Below are 13,391 nucleotides of genomic sequence, written 5' to 3'. Positions count from 1 at the left end.
TTTTTTGCTGTTTCTGTGGCATCAGGGTGCTTCTATTAATAATTAATGGTGCATGGGCTGCTCCATCAGGTTGGGGTAGTAGTAGACTGTCTAATGATGTGAGGGAGGTATAATAGGAGCCACAAAATATACTTTGGGAAGTGGAGGAAAAAGATGAGTTATGGATAAATGGAGTGTGTAGAGGGGCAAAAGATAGAGAATAAAGTAAAAGTAAAAATAATAAAATTAGTGGCCATCTGAATAGACCAAACCATTTATTAAAAAATGTGAAAATGTATTTTAAAATGCATAAGTATTAATATGCCATGGAAAAACTATTTCATAAGGAAAAGGAGAGAGAGAGAACAGAGACAGTGGCTGAGATAGGTGAAAGGTGTAAAAAATAATACTAGAAGAAAGGGATTTATATGTTATGAAGTATGCATATGTATATATGGGCATGTTCACGTATGTGCTTATGCTTATATTTATATTATGAAGATCGTGAATTAAAGAAGAAAAGAGAAAAGAGCAAAGCAAAATGAGAGAAGGGGTAGAAGACAAAGAAGAAAGAAACAGACAAGGAGGAAAAGTAGATGTTAGAAGTGTGAGTGTACAGTGAAGGAGTAAAGGAAGGAAAGACGGGGGGCCATGGACTGGTTGTGGATCCTGGAGTTCTGATGCTAGGACAGACAGCACGATGATGGGCTGATCTTTGCTCTTGGGGGCAAAGAAAATAACACAGTTTGGGGTGGTGTACTCAGGTCTGCAGGTTTGCCTGTTTGTACCTGGGAAGGGCAGATATTTGCAGTGGGGGCAGGTTGCATGGGAAAATGAAGTAAGAAAGAACTAAGAAAAATAATTTAAAAATGAAAATAAACCCAAAAAGAAAAAGCCAAGAAAATAATATAAAGTAAAATGAAAACGTAAAATGTCCATTTGGGTGGGCGTGGTTGCTAGTGATTGTATCAACTAGACACTCCTGGGTAGGTGTGGAGTCAAATTTGTCAATGAAGTGGTACCTTGATGACAGCTCATGGGGGTGTGTGGCATTTTGTACAAGAATGAAGGACTATGGGGAATGCTGTCTCTCTGCCCTTCTGCCTCCCTTCTTCCTGGAACTTTTCCTGCCACAAGTGGTGGTCCCATATGGGCTACCCAACCCTGAGAGTTACTGATACCCTGCCATATTCCCACTGACCTTGGATCCATGCGACTCTGTACAGACACAGGTCCGTGATCCTCCTGCTTCCTGTTTCACCCTTCTGCATCACCAGAGTGTGGCTACAGAATCTGAACAATGTGTGGACTATCAATTGACTTATGGACTTGGGTTGAACTGGGATGGGATGCCCTCCTGATATATTAATGCTCAATTACTTCTCGAATTATACATACTACTCTTTCTTATACATATGCATGTCATTGGATTTGCTTTTCTATCCAACCTGGCCTAACACAGTGAGTGGGAATTCTTGATCCTCTGGCAGAGTTGGGTGTCCAGATCCTCTGTGCAGGGAGCAGGTGCACGTTAAGATGTAGGGAGTTACACTGGGGGATAAAGCAAGAACGTAGAAACAGCTAATGGTGCGGAGTTTTTGCTTGGAGAGTGAAGATGTCTACACCATGCTATCACTGCAGTATGCTATCCATGCAGGGCCTCTAGGGGCCAGCATGGGAAGAGGTTTGACTTGGTGGGTAAGGTCAGGTGCAGAGAAGGATCAGTTTGTCCAGGGGATGGGAAGCACACAGAAGGGGTTGGGGTCACTGGTCAATGGTAAAGTGAGGTCATTAGCAGTTTTCTGGCCTTACTGATCTCCATCATGTAGGAACTTTGGTGTATTTACCTTTTGAGTTTTTGCCATGGCTTTCAGGAAGTTTAATATTGTCCTCCTTGGGAGACATCTCTGGTAGTTATGCTTATGCATTTCACTTGGCAGCCATATTTCCTTGAGTCTCTAGATCATATTTTAATGAAAACTCTCGGATTCTTCCAGAAAAATTTTTTTCTCATTCTCAATAAGCTAAAGAAAAATTTTCTCATTCTCTATAAGTAATGAGAAATTTGTTCTCATTCTCAAATTTTTTCTCATTCTCAACAAGTTAGAGAAAAAAATTTTCATTCTCAGTAAGTTATAATATAAATGTTTAAAATTTTGAATATTTTATTAAAATGATTTAGGTACTTACTTGACAGATCAGATAAAGTAGTAAACACATTGTGTGCAAGTTATTGAATGGATTTCAACTACCTAAAGCAACAATATACATGTCCACTCTATGTATAGGTAATATATATATTATTAAACTGAATTTATTGGAAAGAATCTTGCAGTTTTCAATTCCAGTGAATATTATTTGCTTTATTTATAAGTATTTATTTATATAAGCATGGCTGAATTCTTGAAAAGACAATGAAATGTATATATTAATATAAATATAACCATAGTATAAAATGATATACCCAATATTCTATTAAATAAATATCATGACACAGGTTAAAATGCTATAGTTAAATTATTATATTTTTCAATAATCCAATATTTAAAATAATTACACAGTTGTATGAATATGATAAAGACCACGAAATACATATTATTTTCAAATTAATGGATCATCTATTCACTAATGGTGTATTGCAATAACATTTGAGAATGCCTTCTATTAACGATTCATTAAAACTCATTAACTAATCAGAAAAACCTAATAATCTAGTTCTTGGTAGAATTTTTCTAATGCCCTAAGGTGAACGCAGATTGAAGTAGATTGCTTATAGCCTTCTAAATTGTACATATCTGTCTTCCTATCTAAGGAAAATGAAACCCAAGGAAGAAAGAGAATCATGCATGGTGTTGCATTCCCAAATGAATTCTCAGAATTCCTGTGGAATGATGTAGGATATTTTATGTTACTGTATCTATACATAAACACAAGTACTGTGATGATAATAATGAAAGCTGTAAATATATTTTAAAATGTCTAATCTGATGAACTCAAAATATATGATATATAGGTATGGTTTAGAAAATAAGATTTGCTCAACTTTTGGTCCTAAGTTTTTTAAGTACCAGTTGTATGGCCAGTGTCACCATTAGGCATAATTATTTCTCTTGTAACTTTATTGTACAGATGCAAAATTATTTTTCCAATAGGTTACATCATGGAAGTTTAGTAAATATATCCTAAAAAAAGGTATATAAATACTAATATATTTACACATTTTAGTTCATTCCCAGAGACGATAACAAGAGTATTTTTATTATTTTTAAAAAATAATTTGTATTTTCTACTAGGATTATTTAAATGAAGTCAGTGTATTCTGTTCATAGACATCATAGTTAAACAAAACTTGAATTATTTGGTGTCTATTTTATTTTGTATGTTGAATTTTTTTGTAACTATAAATAAATCTGCAAATGCACAAAAACAACCCATCTCCTTAAAGGTGCTCGTTTTATATTGTGTTCAGTGAATATATTTTGAGAAGTTTACATTTAAATCTATCTATAATCTCAATATTTTTTGTTATTGTATGTCATTGAGTCAATGAGCTAAATATAAAATTTCAAAGGCCAGTTCAAGATAAAGACAAATATTATAAAAAATGTGCAAAGACATAGAATTATAAAAACAAAATGGAAGAGCACATTCAGTATATCTGAAACTAAAAAAACTCAAGAAAAAATAAGCCTCAAAATGCTATTTTGAAAGATTCTATAGGCAAAATATTGGATGTTTCAGGAAGATCAGCAGAAGATGGAAAGAATGCACAATCACTGTCTAAAAAAAGAACTAGTTGACATTCCACCATTTCAAGAAGTAACATATAAGCCAGAACCATTGGTGTTGAAGGAAGAAGTTCAAGCTGCACTGAATGCATTAACAAAAAACAAAACACCAATGATTTTAAAGCTAAAGAAGTACTCAGTTGTCTATGTCAGTAAATTTGGAAGACAGCTACTTGGCAAATTGACTGGAAGAGATCCATATTCATGCCCATTCCAATAAATGGTGACTCAACAGAATGTTCAAATTATAGAACAACATCATTGATATCACACACAAGTAAAATTTTACTTAAGGTCATCCAACAATTGCTGCAGCAGTACATTGATCCAAAACTGCCAGGAGTTGACATTCAAAAGACATGGAATAAGGTATATCATTGCTGATGTTAGATGGATCTAAGCTCTAAGCAGAGCTCTCAGAAAGATGGTTCTTGTGTTTCATTGACTTTGAAAAGGCATTCGACTGTGTGGATCATAAAAAGCTGTGGATAAACTTTAGAAGAATGGGAATTCCAGAACATTTCATTGTGCTCATTTGAAACTTGTACATGAATCAAGATGGAGTTGTGCTAACAGAACATGGGGATACTGCATAGCTTTAAATTGAGAATGGTGTATGTCAAGACTGTATACACGCACTATACTTATTCAATCTATATGCTGAGTAAACCATCGGAGCATCTGGGTTATATAAAGAAGAGTGTGGCATCAGATTTGGAAGAAGACCTAGGAACAGCTGTGGTATGCAGATGATACAACCTTGTTTGTTGATAGTGAGGAGGAATCAAAGCACTTGCTGATGGAGATCAAGGATGGCAGTCTCCAGTATGGATTACAATACAAGGAAGACCAACATCCGCTCAACTGGATCAATAGGCAACATCATGATAAATGGAGAAAATATGGAAGCTGTCCAAAAACTTTGTCTTACTTGTATCCACAACCGTGCTCCTGAAAGCAGCAGTCAAGAGATCAAAAGACATTATTTCCCTAGGTGAATCTGCTGCACAAACCTCTTTCAAATACTGAAGAGCAAGGATGTTACTTTGAACACTAGGATGTTCCTGACCCAAGCCATGTATTCTCCATTACATCATATGCATGTGAACATTTGACCTTGAATAAGGAAGACTGTAGAAGAATTGATGCAATTTATGTGTGGTCCTGAAGAAGAATATTGAAAGTACCATGGACTGCTAAAAAAAACAAAAAAACGAACAGGTTTTTACTAGAAGAATTAAGACCAGAATGCTCCCTGGAAGCAAGGATGGCAAGTATGTGTCTTATACGCTTTGGACAGATTGTCAGAATAGACAAGTCCCTGGGGAAGCACATCGTGTTTTTTAAAGTCAAGGGGCCGTGAAAAAGCCGAAGGCCCTCCATGAGATGGCTTGATACAGTAGCTGCAGCCATGAGCTCAGGCAGAGGAACAATTGTAAGGATGGTGCAGGACCGTGCGGTTCTCCAGTCTGTTGTTCATGAGGTCGCTCTGGGTTGGAGCTGACTCGATGGAAGCTAACCAGAACAATAAGAATGCCATTGAGGAGGTTCTGGATCACAGCACTGAACGAAAAAGTAGATGTGTCCCATAAGGTTTTCCAGACTGCACTCTTTTTCGGAGCCCATTACCATCGAGCCTCTCGGTGGGTTGGAACCATTATTTGTTTAGCAACAAATCACTTAAGAATTGTACTACCAGAAATATTTTCATCCACTTCAGTGTTTCATGAAGTTAGTGATTGCTGAAACCTACAGTATTAACCTAGGTGACAAACATAAAATAGGTTGAGCTGATTCTCAGGTTTAATCGAAGGGAAATTTTGACATATTGATTCTCAATTGATTAAATCATGGGGGGGGCATTTTACCCTAAACAATGTGTTACTCTCTGATAGTAGAATCTTTAGTACCTGCTCCTCAGAGCTGACTGAAGTGTGTATACATGTGACCTAATGTATTGTGTTAAAAAGAAAAACAAACTCCTCATTAATTTTGATAACAATGCCTTAGAGATCTAAGTAACATAAATGTCAGTGGGCATTGAATGGTAAAAGATCAATATATGTTCATTATTCACAGAGTACCCCACAGTTTAAAGGAATGAATACAAAATTAAACAAAATACCGATTTTAACGTGTTCCGCTAAAACTTCCTATCAATGATTCCTTTCAGTGTTCTAAGAAACCAAAAATAGAAGGAACAAATAAGCTTTCAAAAGTTATTCTATGTAAAAGTCACTCAGAATCCAGTAGTTATTAAAATAAAAATTACATTTATAATAGTCTATGACTTATTTTCATTTAGGATAAATACTATTTAAATTTGATATTTAATATAGTAAATCTAGCCCTTTATATATTATAAATATATAATATATATTGAAGAATACAATAAAAATGCTAGATGTGATTACAAAGTGTGATAATATTTTCAGTCATATTGCTTGTTTAATACATAGATTGCCATTAAAAACACTGAAATATTTAAAATTTTCTAGCACTAAAACTGGGAGAAATCTGAGCTTTCTTCGATGAGGTTGAAAAATATTTTAATTCTTCTGCATGTTATGATTGAACTGTTTATTCCCCAATGAAATATCAAGACGAAATATCTACATATTTTCAATAAATGTTAGCCACGCCAGCTATTGAAGAATTGTTCTTAGAAGCCTCTCTTAGCAAAGGGTACCTAGCTGCACTAGATTAGTTATTTTTTAATATAATTTTTGAACTGCTGATTAAGAATCAGAAATAAAATGACCTTTCCTGTTAATCGGTAATATAGATTAGAATGTCTGTAGTCTATATTTTAGATTATATAATGGATTATTTTATACTTAACTTGCAAAAAATATAAAATACAAGAAATGAAATGTGTTAAGTTTACATGTTTCATAAGCTTTAGTTTAGGATCTTTCAACTATAGCTTAAATTTGTTTATTGTAAAACTAAAACATATGAACAATAAAAATCTATGAAATTATAAAAATGTGTGTTTTTGCTGGATCTAATAAACACTTCAAAAAGAACTTTTTGTATATTCTTACATGCAAGGTATTGATGTGCATACTTTTTCTGACAACTGTTAACAAAAACAAGCAAACAAGAATATTAGGGCAAATGGTACAGACAGTGATCAGATTCTATTTTCAACATAGAAACTAAAACTGAGAGTCATGCTCATATTTACTGTCCTGATATATCTAATTTGTTTATGGCAATATTTACAAAAACATCAAATGTTTGAGTGGGAAATATTTGACTTTATACAATATGTTTTTATGTAACGGATGTATAATAGTTGGAGCAAGGGAATACATTTATTTATTTGTTCAAAAGATAATTCAGATAACAATCTACGAAAAATCCAGCAATAAATACTAAGAAAGAAAACACAAGCTAACAGTGATATATTTGTTGGGTAAGAACTGACCCTGGGAAAACTATTATCATAACTTTCTTGAACTCTGCGGGGTCTGTTGACACAACACTATATATATCACCGTCAAACACCCATTAAGTGTTCCAGGATACTGGGCACTGATATAAGCAGCCTAAATAGAAATACCGTGTCCTCTGAAAATCAATTATGAGGTAGCTTTTTGTCTTCTTGTAACAAAATTATTTTTACTTAATGTTGGTATACACAGTTATTTAAAGTGAAATAAATAGACCCATGATTATTATCAAAATCAAATTATCTGAAGGAAAATTTTATTCAAATAAAGACTTTATGCATTTAAACCAACAAGGAATTTGGTTTATTGTCAAGTTCTTAGACACTTGAAGAAAATAGGCATGTTTAATTAATCTGTTTGGTTTCAGCACTGGAAAATGTGGTGTATAAATTGGATTCTTTTTTCCACACTGTAATCGTGGGAAACTTAGCTGTCAGAGTTATAATGGTTATCATTAGGTAGTAGAAATATAAGAAGAATTGAGAAACATAGGAGTTGATTAGAAATGTAAGTATTCATTTATTTGCTGGCATAATGATATGAAATGATGAAGTAAAAGAGTTGAACATAAAATTGCAAAGGCCAAGTCCAGAAGACAAAATAAAGTATTAGAATGAAATGAACAAAGATCTAGAGTTAGAAAACCAAAAAGGAAGAAACAGACTAGCATATGTTCAGATGAAAGAACTGAAGAAAAATTCATGTTGCAACATTGAACAATATTATAAGATGCAGGAAGCATCCATAGAAGATGCAAAGACTATACGGAATAGCTATCCCAAAAAGAACTAATCAGTATTTAATCATCTCAAGAGGTCCTGTATGAGCAAGAACCACAAACTCGGAAGGAAGAAGTCAAAGCTGCAATGAAAGGATCCACCTAACTAATTAGGAATTGACTAAATATCAATTAGAATGCTCCAAAAAGATGAAGAATCAGTAGAAGCACATGTTTGTCAATGCCAAAAAATTTATGAGGCAGCTACCTTGCCAACCGTCTGGATGAGGTCAAATTGTACTCATTCCAAAGAAAGATGACCTGGCAGAATGCATTAATTATAGAACAATAAAATTGATATCACATTCAAGTAAATTTTCCTGAAGATTATTCAACAATAGTTAAACTCTGAGCAGCGGTCCATTGACGGGGGCTGTCAAAAACTCTGTCTGGATCCCAAAGAGCATATAAACAAATGATATCATTGATGACTTCAGCTGGATATTGGCTAAGAGCAGATGCAGAAAGATGTTTGTGTTTTATTGACAATGCAAAGACCCAAGACTGTATGGATAGCCTTAAGAATAATCAGAATCGCAGAATACTTCACTGTGTTCACGAGAAGCCTACACATAGATCAAAAGGCAGTTTGGGGAACTGAACAAGGGACTATTACATGGTTTCAAACCAAGAAAGATGTGCATTAGGGTTGTATCCTCTGACCATATTTATTCAGTCTGTATATTGAACAAAAATCAAAGAAGTTGGTTCTATGAAGAAGAATCGGAGAAAAGCTTATTTACAACCTGCTGTATGCAGATGGCACAACCTTGCTTGCCGAAAGTGAAGAAGACTTGAAATACTTGCTAATGAAGAACAACAATTGCAGCATTCAGTATGGATTGCAACTTAATGGAAAGAAAACAAAATCCTCACAACTGGACCTCTAGGTAGCACCATGACAAGCAGAGAAAGATGGAGGTTGTCAAGGATGTTATCGTTCTTGGATCTACAACCAATGCTCATGGAAGCAGCTGTCAAGAGATCAATCAACAAGTTGCATAGGCTACACAAGATGTCTTTAAAGTGTTGAAAAGCAAGGGTGTTACTTTGAGATCTAAGGTGCACCTGACTCAACCGCTGCATAAGCAAGGGGAAGTTGTAGTTTGAGTAAGGAAGAACAAATACGAATCAATGCATTTGAATTACTGAAAATACCACGGACTGCTAATAGAACACCCACATTTGACTTGGAAGAAGTACAGCCAGAATACTTTTTAGAAGCAATGATGGGGAGACCTTGTCCAATAATTTGAGACTTATTTTCCTGAGCGACCCACCCCTGGAAAAGGACATAATATTTGTTAAGTGATAGGGGCAGCAAAAGAGAGGACCCTCAACAAGTTGAATCGACACTGTGGCTGCAATGAAGGGCGCACACATAACAGGTGCAGGGATGGAGCAGGACTGGGCAGTTTAGTTCTGCTGTACACCGTGTCGCTCTGGGTCAGAACCAACTATGAGTTAGCGACTTTCAACAATGGCAGGTGCTTTTAATCATCTACCTTAAGATGACTATGATATCAAAGTAAATCCCCATAATCCACTTCCTATAAAGCCAATTCTGACTCATTGGGACCCTATAGGACAGAGTAGAATTGCCCTATAAGGTTTTCAGGGCATCATACCTTTATGGTAGCCAATTGCCCACATCTTTCTCCCATGAGCACCTGGTGGATCTAAACAGAGCCACCAGAACTTCTTGTCAAAGTAAAAAAAAAAAAAAATCATTACTGAGCATCCCTCCAGTGTCTAAATGCATGACAAGTTTCCATAGCCCTGAATCAAAAATTGGCTGTTGCTAAGTCCACTCACACATTTTTACAGTGGTTTAAGGATCTCTAATTGCCCTTTATCTTATCTTCCTGTCTGGGCCATTTCAACAGTCTACAAGGACTGTCCCCATTATTTAGTAATTGGATGTTTATGGAAGGTTGTAATTCCATAGTGCACCAATGTGAAATAGTTCTTGTTTGAATGAAAGCCTAGTTTTCAAGCAAGAGACACAGGAGTCGAATAGCAGCAGCATTGATTCCCAACTTCTCCCCCGCCCGGTCCGTCCCCTTGTAGATTCCTCATGAGCTTCTGATCAGATTACATATTCTATAGACTTTTTCATTCGTAGATGATCTTCCTATTTTGCATGTGCCTCTGGAATTCTTTTTCTTTAAAAAATGTGCATCTTATATTAATCTGACTTTAATATTCTGTCTAGATTTCTCTCCAAAGGCTGTGATTGACAGGTCAGTGCTGAATAAAGCAGAATGTAGAGATATGAGACAGTGGGAATCATGAAGTGTCATTTTTCAAAAGGCAATTTTATTTGGCAAATGTTTATCTACACTCCTCAAGATTCTCTTTGACATATATAGAAAGAAGGAGAAAGTGTTCTTTTCCAAGAGGAAGACCAGGAATCGGACATAATTCTCCTCTTCCTCTCTGCATGAACCTAGCTTTAAAGTATCCTTTCCGATGAATGGATGACTTGGAATCTGGCAGCAATCATTAGGATGAATTCTGTAATAAATATAATATCTGAAATTAAGATAATTTTATAGTGTTTAACAAGTTTTTTAAGAATGTTGGGATATTTCTCCTGCCAGACCATACCTATCCATCCCAAACTAATGAAAACTCCTGAGTAAAATATATCTATACCTATTTCCATATATGCTTATGCCTTTCCCTATATATCTGTAACTATCTGTGGTAATTAGATAATTTCATTTCAACTTAAAGATGCTTGAAAGGCTGGGGGTTGAATCCAACCTGTCAACCAAGTACCATCCTGGCTGTGCTTCCTTGGGAGTGTGGCCTTCTCATAAGAGGACGGACCCTGGGAGGCTCCTTCTCTCACTTTGCAACTTTGCCTTCCTGCCAACTGGGACTCTATAATTACTTCTTGATATAAAGTTGTTTTGTGTGTGTGTGTGTGTGTGTGTGTGCGCGCCACTGGATTTGTTTCTCCAGTCAATCCGCCTAACACACTATCCACTACTTAAAATGCATCTTCATGGTATTGGAAACACTACTGGCCTTGGTTTATAAACATTTTGTTGGAGTCACCAATTGAGTGCTATTGAAAATGTGTATTGGTATTTTAACATTGGGCAGAGAAGCTTATTTATTTTCATTTTTAATGAAGAACCATGCCTTTTCATAGATAGATGTTGGGATAGATATTGAGCTCTGGTTTACTTTATCTATTCAAAAGATCTTAATTTTATATATCTACACATATACGATATATACTCGTATATAAGCCAAGTTTTTCAGCACATTTTAATGTAGTTTTTGTGGTAAAATTAGGTGTCTTGGCTAATATTTGGGTCAGCTTATACTCGAGTATACATGATACATGCATATGTTACATATACAAGCATAATGATGTAGGATAATTTTACTCATTCTATATTAAAAAATTTTAAGATAAAATTTCAAGTTCTATAATAGAATCAACTTATAGAATATTCCAGAAAATCATTAAAGCTGGAAACTTATTACCATGAAAAAGGTCTCATAATATTCAAAGCACAGTTTATATAAAGCACAGGACAGGAGTTCAAAGAGAAAATGTGTTTCAGACAACAATATTTGCAAACCCAGCATTAATGATCTTTAAAGTCTCAAACTAGGTTCATAACATGCGATTGAGTTGTGAAAACCTCTTTATCTCATTATAAATCCCTGAGGCAAATTAAAACAATTGAAAAAGAATCCCTGAAGTAGTATAAATAATGTGTGTATGTGTATTCCAGCATAAGGAACCATCTAATGCAATTTTGTGGTGGTATATATTAGATGATTGTGTGGCATATAAAGCAAGTTCAAATTTGACATTATACACAGATTTTGAACCTTCATAAAATCAGTGGTGCAGGCAGTCGGCACCTCAAACGTTTCAGGGGAATTGATGTACTTATAAAGCAGTCACAGATGACCATCTGAAAACTCTAATTACAGGCTTATTTCAGTGTGAAATTTTTCATATTTAAAATAAGTCTACAGTATATACTTACTCTGTGAGCTCTAATTCAGTAATAAAAAAATTAATAGACAGACCCTGTTATAGTAATCGTTTCTATTAATTATCTATCCACAACCAAAATTAACCCACCCACCCCCACCCCCTTTCCTGTAGACACTGAACGTGTTTCATTCACATAAGGAACTATAGGGGAAAAAATGCTTAGTGACAAACAGTCACACATTTCTTTGTCCAGGAAGTGGGCTACAGACGCCCCTCTGAGATAAAAATGTTACGTCCACGGACTTTTTTTTCCCCTTGCCTAGCACATGTTGGACCTCCTTGGCTACCATATGGGAGCCTGACATGAGCTGCATTCAGACAAGCTGCACCTGTGTGCCTCTCCCAGAGGCCAGGGCACGTGTGAGTTTCCCACTGACAAAAACGGTGTGGCCTGGTGGAAGCAGACAGAGCCTCTGGGTAATGATTCTGGGCGATCACCTGGGAGTGGCCAATTTGATCCACCTAGGCAGTCAGAAATCAGCATGATGCCCATCGCCGGCGGGGGCTGCAGGCTTCATCTTCACTGGCTGGCATTTAACAGGGATGCACCATAACTGCCTAAAATGTGGTGCTTTTGATGAAGAAACAGTGGTCCTTCTGGCCACACAGGATGTTCAGTACAATATGGTCTGCAGTTTGTTTTTTAAAGCAGGACCGCCACAATGCAGAAAGTGACAAACCATTAAGCTGATCCTATAAAAGATCTGGTGTGTCGGGCTCACACTTTTGAATACTTAGAAAGCACGAGACGGGCTCCATAATGGTTCATCCTAGTTCTTACACTGCTTACATTGCTAATATGCAAACATTGCCCTTTTTTAGTTGGGGTTTTTCAGCACATCGAGACATCACTTCCCTGGCTACTGTATTTTTTCCCCTCTCTCTGGGGTAATTGAAGCATTACCATAGAAGACGAAGATTGATGATGTCTTTAATGACCTAAAAAAGCACAGGCTATTTTTGAAACTGTGCCATGTCTATAAAAGGAGAGAAGAGGGAATTATCCGAATCCTACAGTGTGGCAGAGCAATAGCAACAACAAAGCCTTGAGGTTTATGCAGAACAAGTGTACTGTCCTGATTAGCTCCCAATCGCTATATACTTTCCATTCCCCCTTTGAATTTACTACTATGGCGCCCTTAGTCCAAGAGGTGGTCAGGAGTTTATCAGATGCTTGGTGTGTTTAGACCATCAAAAAGCAAGTTTGGCTAATCACTGCATTCCCAGGAGCTGCAAAGCTGCCCTGGCTTTTGAGATTTGAAACATTAAAACATAGTAACGGGCAACACCATTAGATTCACATGGCTATGCATTTAGCAACATATCTTTCTTTGTAGTCTTTCTTTAAAGTACTTGAA

This window comes from Echinops telfairi, unplaced genomic scaffold (assembly GCF_000313985.2).
Source record: "Echinops telfairi isolate 266 unplaced genomic scaffold, ASM31398v2 ScPeMD7_3533;HRSCAF=4204_0, whole genome shotgun sequence".
NCBI classification, from domain to species: domain Eukaryota; kingdom Metazoa; phylum Chordata; class Mammalia; order Afrosoricida; family Tenrecidae; genus Echinops; species Echinops telfairi.
Note: the sequence above shows the minus strand (reverse complement) of the source record.